We start from the raw sequence: 14438 nt of genomic DNA, 5'->3' as shown, positions 1-14438 counted from the left end.
GTGGTGGCCCGTATAATGCTGGTGTGGCAACAGTCTTTTGTTGGATCACAAAACTTCAGTCCAAACATTAAATCCTTATTTGAAACTTCAGTATACTTTCAAGTTTCTATTTCCAAGAATATTATTTTTGATGAGACTTTTGTATTTCTAGAGCAGAATCACTTTAAATTAATTAATTTGAAGAAAGAAAAAAACAAAAAAACAATCCAACAGAAATGTATTACTGTACACAACATAATACCTTAGATACTGCCAACATTTTAAAGAACGAATGTATAATTTTTCCAGTCACAAGATTATTTAGTCTTCCACCTGACCTCAGGTCACAATTAACATTTCTAAAAATTCCTTAACTAATGGAAAAATAACCTTCTAGAACGTTTACAGGTAGACCCGGCAATTCATATGGAATTTCTAAAGTTCACGATTCAAATTAGGTAAACATATTCACTGCAAACCCAAAGTCAATAATACAGTCAGGTAAAAAACGAACTTGATTATTTAACAAGGTCAGGTCCAACATACAATGTCACATTATCCAAAGCATGTAATGAAGTTTTAAAAATACTAACAAACTATGTAAATTAAATATACGTAACAATTCATACCATCCTTTCCTACACCAGTCACTAAAAGGGAATCAAATGTCGATGCGTTTTATTAACCAGTAATGGTCACTGTAACAGTATTAGAAAGGTCAGAGGAAAGAGGAATCCAAATCCATAGGTATGTTCTTCACGAAACCGTAGGACTCTCAGTATATCCAAACGCGAACGAAGTTTCTTACTGGAATCTGTTCTTTGAAAATTTGACAATACTGATTTCATCAGCATCGTATCGCAGTCTCCACTTAGCTGTAATGTCCCGCTGAACAGTTTATCTGGTGAATTTTCATCCGACAATGACCTATTGCAGAAAAATGAGAATAATTTTACACTGAAGATACAAATAAAACCAAACCAATGATTTTTGTAGAAAGCATGCATGTGAGATTTTGAATGAGGCAATCAGGTTAATTCCTTATACAACTGGTGGCTTTTATAGTGAACCAACACTGCCACAACCCCTCTTTTAGCTGCCTTGTTAAAGGAAAATATTCAAAATAGCTTTGTGCTGTAAAAAAAATGAATGCAAACATTCATTTTTTTACAGCACAAAACTATTTTGAATATTTTCCTGTGACAAGGCAGCTAAAATAATCAGCATGTGCCTTATGAATGAATTAAGTTCACTAGTACTTAAATAAATTAGCATACTTTTCATCACCCCACTACCATCTCGATTTTTAGATATTTACCTTTGTAGCAGACATACGTAAAAACGTAAGCCATGTCTGCTGTTCACTTGCAGCCCAAGCTAAGCATTTAATCTCCAGTGCTAGTCTAACTATGACAGACAGTCACCAAACAAGCCAACTCATTTTCAAGCCTAACTCAAAGTAAATCTAAACCACATTACATGTTTAGCTTTTGTGTGAATTTATAAATCCTAGGTTTATGATAATTAGGTTCATGCCTTCTACCTTAAAAATTAGGGTGGATTCAAAATACGAAGCTATCCAGTGAGACCTAAAGTCGTACAGGTTTCGAAGCAGAATACGCATGTCATTAATTAATGAGGATAGCAGCGTCGTGTCATTAGCCAGTGGAACACATGGGATACTTAAGGTACCAACCTGTATTCAAGCTTGAATAAGAAACTGAACAAACTCTTAAGCACTTTGCCTGATATATTTTCCGTGAAGCCAAACGATGGTTTTAACATCTTGAAATAAAGCACCAATTAATCTCCACGCTTTTCATTTCATTCCAAGAAAGCAAAGTTTGAAGTTAAGCTGATCATGCTATATTGTAGTGTGTGTTTGTGTGTAATTTTGGGTTTATAAAGTAGCTTTAACAGTTTTTCAGTCATATTGCTACTATGTCTGTAATGTGGCAGTTTATATTAATGTCTAGCAGTGAGGAATCGTGCCTCAGACATGTAACATAACGTCCTACCCAATCGTATTATCCGGACACCAGGTCGAACAGTCCTAACACTAACCTCTTAAGGCTGAACGCCTTGCTAGGCAGCTGTTAGTATCATTTTTATAAAAACAATTTGTATGGCTTGGCTGCGATTCGAACCGGCGGCGTCGCGCATCCAGTCCGAACGCTCCATCCACCTGGGCCACATTAACAACTCAGTAATTTGGAAAAGCTGTGGAACTGGATGCAGGGAAGTTCTGTGGAACACTAAAACTAAATTAAGAAAGGCTTAAGATAAAATATCTGGACGGAGACATAAATCGGAAACCTCATTATTTGATTCGTGACGCGTGGCGTCAGCATTTTGAATTCCGTAGAAATGACAGACTTGGTAATCGTTTCATCTCATATTTTGCCGATAAAATTAGGAATACTGTCAAGCCTATTTGAGATCAAGATATTGAAGACGAAACGGACAGCCGATCGTGCGTTAACATTATGCAAAATGAAATGAAGAGGTTGTGAGAAAGTTGAAGAAAAATGAATCATACGACCATAATAAAATACACAGAACATGTCATCAATCGATTAGTTCCATTGAGTGCCACATATATAATGGCATCGTTTACTTTCAGACGTATCCTAACTAGCTTATATGTTTAATTGTTTTTCTTGTTTTTAAACGTGGTGTGTGTGTGTGTATGATTAGGATTTTAACGTAGCTTAACATTGTTTCAGTCATATCGCCACGATGTCTGCATTTGCCAGTTTATAGTTATGTCTAGCACTGAGGCATCATTCCGCAGACATATAACATCATGTCCCACCCAGGAACATTATCCTGACACCAGGATACAGCATTCTATGCTAATACATTTAGAAAACTCATGCAAATTATAACCAAACACCCATCATAGGTAAATTGTATGCATGGGATCATTTATCTATCACACAATTCCCTGATGAATACAAACTAAGCTAAGATCCTCTAAGTTCGATTCCCTAGCATTAGTTTAACGGAAAAGTTTCTCCGCCATCATTTGACCACAACTTTTGTATTCTAATATTTGCAACGTTCATTCATCGATTGTACGCAAGTCTGTGCTACTTTATCAGCTCCTCTGCCATAGTTTGAGATAATAGTAGCCATTTTGATTTCTGGCTCCTCTTCACTTCACTGTATGCCACATGTTGCGACTTGGGTATTTCTAGTAGCGATACATGTTCTTGATTTGCTGTATTTTCTTTCTCGTCTATTTTCTTTACACTTGTTTGCATTTTCTGCTACTTTTAAAAATATCACGACTCTTAAGTTTGTATGGTATATTATCCTTACGAAATTTCAAAAAGACACATCTCATTGAAATAATTGCTTCCATAGGAAAAAAAACCACTATTGTAAAATATCACTAGAGTGAATTGGTGATATAGCCTCCTAAAATCATTCTGCAAAAACGTAATGGAAAGTTCTCACAGAATACTACATCCAATTATGCATGTGATGTATTTCGCAATAAAACTGAAATTTCCACGAGTCACCCATGTTACGATTGCTTGTGTATTAGTTTTAATGTTTGTAAAGTGACTAGTGGACAGGTAAAGAAAAATGCGTCGTAAAGGTCTCGTAGACCACCTTATGATGGGATGGGGTGGGGTGCTCCCAGTATTATCTTTAATTATTTCAGAAGACAAATTCATTTAAAATTTCAAATTCCAATTCAATAGCAGGAGGCAAATGACTTGCAACAAGCACATCACATACAAAAATACGAACTTATTTTACTATATAAGAAATTAATTCTAACAGTATGAAATATATTTTTTGTATCTAAACATAAAGAACATTTCCATACAATTATGAGATGCTTTATTTCCACAGATATCAAACTAGAAACTACATTTGTATATAGTACAGATAAGATGATTGAGTGTAAGGTACTTCACTGATAAAACATCAGTCTCCTTTGGTAGCAAATATAAAAATAAAATATATTGAATACAAATAATGTTTCTACCGCTACCAGTAACCAGCTCAATTTGTTTTTATTATTACTGCTACAATACATTACCAAACTTCCCTGATACATTTGGATATGAAATGAATGTAGTAGTTAAAAAGATTAGTACAAATTTTTACATGTATCTTCTACAGATGTGATTGTTTTCTGTTAGAAGAGTACCCCCCCCACACATATTTTTTAAACACTTTAAAAGTTCTTAAGGCTGCTCACAGCTCAGGCTGTTGTAGCATCTATCGCCCCCCACCCCCTCCAACCCCCATATTTATTTTCATTTGTCTGTGATCTTATCGTTATTTTATCCTGTTTAAAATATAAGTTAATATTGTCATGACACAAAAAATATCAGCACAAAACAACTATGCAATAAAGCAAAATAAATAATTAAAAACTATATACAGTCCTGTGTTTAGCTTTTGAATGGAAATATTGAAGAAAAATTAATATTTCATGGAAACCGGCTTTCATAAAAACAATATTGTTAGATGAATTAGTCTAAAACAACAATTACCATTCACGTAGGCATTTATAAGGAACAAACACCTGGATTGTCTAGTCTTGAAGTTAAACAAGTACCAGTTTGTTACTTTGTGGAGATCATTTGATGTACCTGCTGTTGATGAGTGGTCAGTAAGCAATGAAATTGTTGTTCCCAAGTCGTATAGACACGAAATTCATAGTCTAGCTGGTCAAGTTGGTGTCAGTGAGACTTATCACAAGATCCTCAATCATTTTTATTTGCCGAAAAAAAAAATTGATGTTTATAAGTACCATAGATCTTGTTACACTTGTCAAATGGTTGGAAATACCAATCAGAAGATATCTTTGGCACATCTGCAACCTATTCCTGCATTTGACCATTACACAAGCCATTTAGCATAAAAATTTACTGTCGGTTCCGTACCTAATACCAAATCAAGCAACCAATACTTGTTGACCATAATGTGTGCGTCCTCAAGATTTATATAGGCTATTCCTTTGGTAAATATTAAAGCAAAGACTGTTCTAATAGTTTAGGTAATGTTTTTTAACAGTTGTTTGTCTCCCCAAATCTGTACAGCAATTTTATGTTAGATCATTTCCAACAACTTATGTATGAATTAGACATCCAACAGTTTAATCTGTCTGCCTATCACCCTGAAAGTCATAGGGCTAACACAAGACTGCTAGCAAACACTCTCAAATACCCAGGATATATGTATACAATTATAATGAATCAAACCTTAAAAAGACTTGATCAGTAAATTCCTGCGTTGTGTAATCATGTTGGTAATTATCACCAAATGAAAGACCCCATGGTTACCCCAAAACAGCAAAAGACTGTCCCAAAACACCACTAACTACCCAGGATACATGTAGGCAATTAAACACAATCAAACCAAATAAAAAGACAGTGATCAATAAAATTCTATCCTGTATAATCATCAAGCAAGTACAGTAGAGTTTTTTCTCATGTTGATAACTTGCTGAAGGAAAGATCCTAAGAATGCCCCAAAACACGTTTTCCGACCCAGGATACATGTATACAATTACAATAACTTAATGAAATATGTAGTTTTGATGCTCTCTCTCTCTCTCTCTCTCATCAAAGATAATTCACTAAACTACTTTTATATTGCAAAGAGCACCACACTTAAAAAGTCGGCATCATGAGTCACCACATTCATATTTCAAAAATTCTTTTAAAGTTTATATTACAATGTGACAATGAGCAGCTGAATAATTAGAACCTTAGGGTGCTATGTTTATATCTTTTAATTCTTGAATCAATTTATTATTTTTAATTGGTTTGATAATGATAAGAATTACAATAAATAAAAGTAAAATCTCCTGTAACATAATGTCCTTTGTCTCTAATTATTTTCAGTTTTAGAGACACAAATTTTAAAGGATGCAAACCGGTTTTAAGGCTGTTGTTATATATAAATACATTCAAAGGTTAGAGGTGGAGGTTATGTACATTAAAAATGCAAATTAAGTATTGAAAAATAATTGTACACTAAATCTAGTACTTCTAATCGCAAGTAAACAGTGTTATCACGAAACAAACTTGATTTTCCACAATTTGATTATTTCGGCTTTTGTGACAAAATATCTTAAAAAATGAAGATTGTGATAAGAATAAGAAAACCTTTAAGAATTAAATTCTTTTAAATGTCATTTTACCTACAAACTTTTTTATGTGCTGTTGATGTTGCTATGAAGCATATTATTTTCGTCTGAGTTTATGTACAATAGTATTATAGGAAAGGATGAACGTCTGTGAGGTGCGTCAAAATGGGTGACGTACAATACAATAGGTACAACCAGGGTTCGTCTGATGAAAGCTCGTTAAGAAGTGTTAAGAGGGAATATATATTCGTCGTTTCTGATCCTTAATTTGCAAAAGTAACTGATGTTTCCAAATGTAATGATACATATCACTAAGAAGTAGATTTCTTAAACGGTGAAAGTAAATACTTAAGTGCGTCAAAACTGGGGCTGAAGAAGATGGACCACACTGCTGTAATTTTATGCGTCTTTCTTTTCGTAAGGTGCTGTAAATCACTTAGATCTCTGAGAAAGCACGTGGTTTTAGAGAAGGATTAAAACTTCGTTGCTAACGTACACCTTAAAAAAGGAACTAAAAGAAGTACAATATTTATCGACATAAAATGAATGCTGTAAAGCTCCGTGGGGAGCAATAATTATTTCTGGTGAAGGAAACACTTTAGAAATTTAGAGCGCCGTCTTTTTTCATAATGTCATGCTAATCTTTAGTATGCCATCATGACACCAAATGGCGACACATGTTGGAAAATAAAGACGATACTGATAAAATTTAGTATTTACATTGTTTTAAGGCCACATCTGTATGGGAACAGCAGTTGGAATGATGCAGTTGTAATGTGGCAAGTTTCTAAACAGAATACAATGACGCAGAAGAAAAGTAGATCTAAGCACTTGCAAGCAGACATTTACAGCTAGCGTCAATGAAGAATAGCACATTCATGACTAGAATTATGAATGTAGCACTTGCAAGCAGCCATTGACAATAATGCAAAAGGAAAGTAACACTTGCAAACTGCCACGTTTAATGAAGATTAAATTGCTTGTAGGGCGAAATGGAACAATGACCGAGCTTATCCAAGACGGTGTATTTGACAGAACCTTCCCGCTACTTCCAGAAGATTCACGACAAAACCAAATACATGAAACGCGTGGACGTCCTTCGTGAGGACTTGATCCCGGTCAATTACGAAGAAGAATTGGACTTTGTAGAAGCCGACGAATTTGGAAATGTCATCATTGCGGCTTACGTGACAGCCCATGCTCGCTTAAAATTGTACGAAGCGTTACACCAATTAGGAGATCGTGTCCTTTATTTTGACACGGACAGTTGCATCTAAATCGATCGCTTGGGTCACCGACACCCTGAGGTCGAAGGAGACCGTTTAGGAGCCTAGACGGACGAGCACCCCAACGACAAGATTCTAAGTGTAAAGTGAAAGAATTGACTCTCAATTATCGCACCAGTCAGGTGGTGAACTTTGGGGTTTTGAAAGAAGTCTTGCAGTCTGGAAAGAATCAAGATTTCCAAGTGACCACCTACCAAGCTCACAAGATTGTACGTTGAGCCAAACACCAGATCATCAATCGACCTTAGTAAAAAGTGCATCAAGTCGTGTATTAGAAACGAGTGCGACTTCCCAACCACTTCACTTTACCGTACGGACACACTGGTATAAAACAATTTGGTTCCAAGACAATAGCCACCAACACTTAAGATGACTTCGAGTCAGCAAGAATTGAATGAGAGGCTCAAGTCCAATGAGAAACTCGAGTGCGATGCTGTGTGTAACGATCACATCACCAACGAATTACGACGTCTTAGTTGTTTATTTGCTAACGCCATGGAAAACTATGTGCAATCAGTGCAACTTCCAGACTACAAGACTTTACCTTATGGACACTTTGATATCAACCAGAATTGAAAGGTTCGACTTCCAGGAACGACACTTCATTGCGAGAGCAAGCGCCGAAAAAGATGAATCACTCTACGCAGATGAAAAAAGAGAAGGAACAAACATCGCTGGCTTCTTTCACCATCACCATATCGTCACAGCAAAGTGCGTCCAAGAACGGAAAGGATTCAGTAGCCCTAAAGGAGTATTTTAGCATCCAAATGACTCAGATAGCGATTTTGAGAAAATTTAGGACGACAACTTACTCCTACACAGTGCAATTTAAAGACGCCGCGTGTGACATTCCACCCGAGGAATCAGCAGGTTTCATTACGGACTTATTTGACTCACTGTTAGAGGAGCTCAAACGACAGTACCAAGTCAATGATCGTGGTTGTTTGAGCCTATCTATGTATCACGACAGTTTGAACTCTCCTGTATGTCTCAGGTTTAGTACACCTGCAGAATTAACTTCTTCCAAACTTTTGAGGGCAATTGAAGACGTGCAGACGATGAGAGGAAAATTTGACATCACCGATGGAAAAGTGACTATTCATATTGCATACGTTGTACCTACATGGGAAGAAGACAATGACTGCACTTGATCTGCTTACCGATAAATGTACCTAGCACGATGAACATAACAGAAGAATGACGAATGAAAGGGAGTTCGTGATGAAAAAAATCTACACTGGGACACAAGTGGTAGCTGGCCAGATTTTAAACAACGTGTGTGACGGATACAGAGAGAAACATGAACTTTGTCCTATCTGATAGTTTTTTCTTGCTTTAGCTATTTCTTAAAAATGGTGCGTGAAAGAAAATGTCATTTTTTATGAAATGTAAATACATTGTATATGAGGTGTTTTTTAAGGCATGAACTTTAATTTTAAAAAGTAGCTTACTAGATCCAAGAACTGAATAACTTCTAAATAGGTTTGTTTCATGTCCAAATGACTATATATTATATGGATAATCCTTAGACCATAGCACAGGTCAGAGAACCCATGTATATACTTAAATATTTTGTACCCAAACAATAGACTTTTCTTATTGGAGTCTCTATTCTATCTGTGAGTCTTTCTTTGGAACATCTCTCTCTTATTTTCTGTATGTTTCCGTCTTCTTTGTTTGCACGTGTACTTGTTTGTTTCTGTATGTCTATGTTTGTCCCTATGAACCTTTGTCCCTATAAATGCATTTCACCCTATAAACCCCATGACGTTATCCATGTTCAATTTCCATTGACCCCAAAGTGCAAACTTCCTATTTGAACTTTATTGTCCCATTGTCCGTAAGTGGCCATGTATGCCCATGTTAAAGTCCCACTGTTATCAATTTTTATATACCCATTTTTTTAACTTTAAGGTCCCATTGTCGCTAAAGTGGCCCTTTATTCCAATGTTAAAGTCCCATTGTCGCCAAAGTGCCGGCCCTGTATTCCCCATGTTAATGTCCCATTGTAGCCAATTTTGATATACCCATTTTAAACATTAAGGTCTCATTCTTTTACACTCCAGTAGGAAACATCATTTCATAATCTATTAACCACATTACATTCCTAACCAAATGCAGTGATCATTTAGATGAACCATTGATAGGATACATTTTTCAGCATTATAAGCATGTGATTCATGCAAAATGAATTAACTTTATATAAATATATGCAAAGCACGATAATTAAAAACGGTAATATTTCTAATGTTATATTTTTGTTCCTTCAAACACTTTAGAATATAGATTGGAGCAATGGGCACTAGTGAACTGTACATGTTTGCCAATATCGAGTTCAAAAGAAATTTAAAAAAGGGTAACAAACTTTATTACTGTGAGAAATAATTGATAATTGGTAAAAATTATTGATCTAGCATTCTCCCATGAATTCATTTTAGGCTGAATATTCTGCACAATGACTTTATAACTTTAATGACACTCTATTGAAGGGCTAGAACATTTATATTAATACCGCGCATTGCTTCAAATTTTCAAACCAAACAAAACTCTCAAATAGTAGGTATGTGTATCACTATAATTGACTATAATACAATATCAGTTCTTGTCCGTCTAAGTCTGTAATTCTACTCCCCAAAGTCGGATCTGAATGACGAGTGACGTATAGATTTACGTAGTACCTGCAAGGATCATAGGGTGTGGAGAAAATAAGAGAACTAGGGTATTGGAGTCTCGTAATTATTGTATTTCCAAACAAAGAAGTCCGCACGCTCCAGATAGCATGAACAGCGAGGATCTATTTAGAGCTACATACTATAGCCTACATGTTAAGGAGTTTTACATTGACCCCAATACATGCTAAATGTACTGGCACTGGAAAAGACATTGTGGCATATTCTCATATATTTATACAAGGCATGCACATCGTTCCCAGTGCAACATAAACAGAAAAAGACGTGGACTCAAACCTGTTCGCTGAACCAGTTGTCACGTAGAGAAATAGCTAACAGTTACTTGGTTCCATTCTCAAAAGTGATAGGAAAGGACAATACAATAAGCTAGCCAGAATCGTAAAGCATGTTTGAAGAGTTAATATACAGTGTCAACGTAGCTTCAGCTTTTCTTTTCTTCTTGGTTTTTCTGTTGGTTTATTACATAACCAAATTACCAACTGGCATTCCGCCATTCCCAAAGCCCGTTTTCCCGATATTTGGTAATATTCTTTCGCTTGTTAACAAGGATGTTCTTGAATATTTTCAGAAACTTCGGATCGAACATGGAGATATATATAGTTTATATATGGGCAGGAAGCTGATTATCGTAATCAATGGATACAGTGCCATTAAGGAAGCTCTTGTTCAAAATGGTCGCTTTTTTTCAGACAGACCAAGAAACTTCGTGTCAGAGATGCTGACCGAAAAGAGAGGAATAATAGTCACTTCTGGAGCATTGTGGAAGGAGCACCGACGTTTTGCTGTGAATGCGTTGCAGGAATTCGGATTTGGGCGCTCGTCATTCGAACAGAATATACTTGAGGAAGCTCAAGAATTGGTAAAACTTTTCGAAGAACAAAATGGCCATCCTTTCCAAACTAAAGGCATAGTAAATACATGCGTTGCCAATGTTATCTCCCAGATAGTATTTGGTAAAAGATTCAAGCATACAGACGCCAATTTCAGAGATTTTTTGGATAACGTGGATCAGGCAATGACACTTCTTGGCAATGCAAGTGTTCTCGTGAATTGTTTTCCTCTACTTGATTATTTGCCTGGAGATCCTTTAAAAATGAGGCGTCTAAAGGAGAATTCAAAGCAAACATACAGGTGGTTTGAAAGTATGATTCAAGAACATAAAACCATTTTCGAGGATGGGTCTGCGCGTGACTTCATTGACCTCTATATCTCCGAGGCTGGCAGAAGAGAACAAGAGGGCGAAGTTTCCACTTTTACTGACTTGCAGTTATGCATGTCGATTGGAGATTTATTCGCTGCCGGGAGCGAAACTACGGCGACGAGTATAAGATGGATATTACTACATTTTATTCATTTTCCAGAGATTCAGAAGAAGTGCTTCGAGGAGATAGATAAAGTGGTTGGTAGAGAAAGATTGCCCAGATTAAAAGATAAAGAATATCTCTCATACTTGGAGGCCACCATCTTGGAAACATTGAGGGTCTATCCCGTGGTTCCCCTTGCAGTACCCCACGCCGTATCGAAAGAAATCCTGTTTCGGGGATACCGTATTCCTGTAGGAACAACAATCCTCATAAATCTTCATTCAGTACTCCACGATTCTTCAACCTTTAAAGATCCAGACGTTTTCCGACCAGAAAGGTATTTAGATGCAGATGGTCACATATCAAAGCCAAAGGAGCATATTCCGTTCTCCATCGGAAGGCGTGTGTGCCTCGGTGAAGGTGTAGCTCGTATGGAGTTATTTCTCTTTCTTGCCACACTCACTCAAAGGTTCGAATTTCTTCCGGTAGAGGGCGAGCCGCTTCCAGAACGGAAGGGAATTCTGGGAATGACCTACTCTCCAGTGCCTTTCTTAATCAGAGTTGTGAGACGAAGCTAATAGCATGCGTCAACTTGAGGAGTAAACAATCGAGTAAAATGGTAAAAATATTCCATTCCTTTTCGTTTTCACATATTTCATCTGTATAGATGATACTACTACCATGAAGTCATCGAGTACATGTGACTCTTGTCTTTGAAATTATTTTTGATCAGTAAAATTTTCATTTCTTAGAGTGAGACCTTAAGTCCTGCTTATTTTATGCCATTCATAGCTGAAATGTTCAAAACATGTTTTGAGATACAGTATCGCTCATGCTTGTGTTTGACCATATAATTCAAACACATTTATTTATGATGGTTCGACACAGACTAATTTGACGGTTCGTATTTTGCTGTCATATCATTGGTTTGGGAAAGTTATTTTAGGATATTCGTTTTTTATAAAATAAAGGCAGTTCTGAGACTAATCTCAGGCAGTTTGAGTCTGGTAGATTACATGCAACAGCGAAACACAAAGGGGCGTTATGGAAACATCCGTTCTCCTCGCTCATCCAGGATTCATAAGTTTGAACTTGAAACGGTAGAATATTTACTTTTTAAAATTTTATTTTATTTTATTTTATTTTATTTTATTTTATTTATTTTTTATTATTATAATTCGATCTTTTTTGATGTGATGTAAGCGATCTATTGATGTTACAATACTGACTGAAGCTGCTTTAATTAAAAGTCTGTCCTTAACAAAATCCTATACAATGTATCGAAATGTGCAAGAAAACTTCATGACACGGTCATTTGGTGAATTTTGCAATCATGCTATAAAATGAAATATCAGTCGCAACTGTACGTGCATTTCTAAGACCGTACACTCATGGTATATTTTAGGTAATGGAAATGCTCGTGGATTTGGTATTTATATTTAATTTTCATTCTATAGGAAAGCATTACATGTACTTATGTACAGGTAAAACTAGATTTCATTTCGTTTTGTTGTACCGAAAACCTGGTGATTCTTGCATATATTTTAAGTCTAGGTACAAGCTTAACAAGAATTTTGCAGTCGGACTATTTTGATTGCATTTATTTATAACTAAAGAAATTCTTCGTTGTAAATCTGGTTAACAAGGATATAGCACAGCCATATACAAATGCCAATCAATTAGACTTTCCAAACATTCATTAAAGAGAAAACTTTGAATGTCCTTGATACTCGTAACAAGCAGTTTGCTGGAGCACGGTTTTAGTCGTCAGAATTCGATTTTATACCGGAAACACAGCCTGAATGTGAATATATTCTCTAAAGGATATATTGCTAATTATGAGGAACTTTATTATTATTATTATTATTATTATTATTATTATTATTATTATTATTATTATGCAGTGATGAGTAACACGTACTTACTGTGAGAGATACACGAGCAACTGGACGTAGCCAGCTAAGTGGGGAGGTTCGACCCAGAATTCCAGTGCAAGAAAGATTTGCTTTAACTTATGTTAGGACTGCAGTTCTCTTTTGGTTTCGGTGCGAGAGGACTTATTGCGTCCACCTTAGTCACTTAATGTTCCTTCTTTTTCTTCTCATCAACCCCCGCATTTCTCCTCCCTCTGATTGCACTGTGTAGTTCACACAGTAGTCATTGTGGTGGATGAAGTTCATGCAGTAGTCATATTAACTAAAATCACATCGGATTCTGAACATGGATGCAAAAATTATTTAGCCGTTAACAGTCGGAATTCTGTGGAAAAAAAAAGATATTTTGTCATTTATCCTTTTTATCGATTTATGAAAATTGAATTTGATAAACTCCATCTTTGCGATATCGTTACGATCAGAGTGAGGTTGTGACACCTGGATTATATATCAATCTGTTAGCAAATTATCAGAATAGAGATACAATGCTTTCCATGAAAATTGTACGGTGTTCACGTGGTTTTATCTTAGCAGTATCGTTTGTCTGTCAAATACATTACCTGGTCACATTAACATTAGTGATATCTCTCTCTTCTTCCTCCGAAACTAGCCCTCACAGAAAGACAACAAAACGTTCTTCTGTGTGTGTATATATACAATTACATGTCTACTCGCTAGGTGGCTACCGTTTTACCCGTATGTAACCAGCATTTAGTTTTGCTTAAGGCTTCAAACTTGGACCTTCATGAATCGAATTTGTTCTGTATTTAAATTCAACCATCCACTTTTTATTTCAGTGGCAAATTTAGTCTAAACGATTTATATGTTGCATGCAACATTGTGTGAATTCAAGTGAATTCATTCGAATTGATGCAGTTATCGAACCGTGATTGCCACGTATGATTTCGGCCAGTAGCATACAATTTATTTGCATTTAAACGTCATTTCTATAAATTGATTGCATTTCTATAGGGGGTAGATTACCAGTTCCACAACTTACATTAAGCCCCAAGTGCAAGCCTTGCTAAGAGTTCAGGACATCAGCCGCAGAGATGGCGACGTTCCTGTAAGCAGCACTACAAAATATATTCCGTAGGTTTGGTTTTTGCTTCAGGACATGAACAACC

General features: G+C 36.1%; 1 pseudogene; it reads left to right on the top strand.

The window, feature by feature from the left end:
• The first annotated feature begins 10680 nt into the window (after positions 1-10680).
• Positions 10681-11955, top strand: LOC149795975 (cytochrome P450 2U1 pseudogene; annotated as a pseudogene).
• Positions 11956-14438: the final 2483 nt, after the last annotated feature.

Source organism: Sinohyriopsis cumingii, chromosome 7 (genome assembly GCF_028554795.1).
Source record: "Sinohyriopsis cumingii isolate HCF-2022 chromosome 7, ASM2855479v2, whole genome shotgun sequence".
NCBI lineage: Eukaryota > Metazoa > Mollusca > Bivalvia > Unionida > Unionidae > Sinohyriopsis > Sinohyriopsis cumingii.
This window is presented reverse-complemented; position numbering and strand designations above follow the sequence as displayed.